Here is a 1207-nt window from a genome sequence, read left to right as displayed (position 1 = left end):
CGGTCTTGCCGGGTTATTTATTACTTCGACACTCCTACACTTGGGAGAAGACATCAATCTTTTGGTCGTGTCAATAGTTATAGAAACATGAACAAAACTACCCTACACATGATTTAGAGATGGTGGTTGTAATTTTTGCTTTAAAGATTTGAAAGTACTACTTATATAGCGAAACTTGTGAGATGTTCATAGATCACAAGACTTTGAAGTCAATTTTTCAGTAAAGGGATCTAAATATGAGGAAAAGAAGATGGTTAGAACTGTTGAAGGATTATGATTGTACCATACAATACCACTAGGGTAAGGCAAATATAGTTGTTAATGTTTTAAGTAAAAAATTATTAGGGAGCTTAACTCATATTCAAGAGGTACAAAGACCTCTAATTAGATAGCTGCATGAGATATTAAATGAAAGAGTCAGATTTGACCTTAGTGAAGTTGGAGCAATGATTGCTCATATTCAGGTTGAATCAGATTAGTTTGACAAGATGAAAACAACTCAGAAGAAAGATGATTCTTACTTCGGATAAAAAATAAGGTTAAACAAGGAAAGGCTAGAGGTTTTATGATTGATGATGATGATGTGCTAAGATGTAGGAATAGGTTTTGTGTACTTTATGTGAATGATCTAAGAAGAGAATTGATGGTAGAGTACATTAGACAATTTACACAATGCATCCAGGTTTCACCAAGATGTATAAAGATCTTAAGGTATGTTATTGGTGGAATAGGATGAAAGTTAATCTAGTAGACTTTGTTTCTATGTATTTGACCTATCAGAAGGTAAAAAGTGAATACTAAAAACCTCTTGGATTGTTGCAACCATTATTGATTTCATAATGGAAGTTAGAAAGGATCACAATAGACTTTATGATAGGAATGCTTAGAAGTCAGGAGGGTTATGATTTGATATGGGTGATTGTTGATAGGTTGACAAAATCAGCCTATTTCTTTTAATTTAGATTACTTATAGATATGCGAAGTTGGTAGAATTGTTTATTAGCGAGATTGTGCAATTGCATGGAGTGCCAATCTCGATAGTTTCATATAGAGATATGTAGTTTACATCATGGTTTTAGGTGAAGTTCCAAAAAGCTATAGGTACTAAAGTGCAATTGAATATAGCTTTTCACCCTCAGACAGATGGTCAATCTGTAAGGACTATTCAGATCTTGGAGGATATGTTAAGGGCTTATGTTATGGATTT

This window comes from Populus euphratica, unplaced genomic scaffold (assembly GCF_000495115.2).
Source record: "Populus euphratica unplaced genomic scaffold, PopEup_1.0 scaffold72.1, whole genome shotgun sequence".
In the NCBI taxonomy this organism is placed as follows: Eukaryota; Viridiplantae; Streptophyta; class Magnoliopsida; order Malpighiales; family Salicaceae; genus Populus; species Populus euphratica.
Note: the sequence above shows the minus strand (reverse complement) of the source record.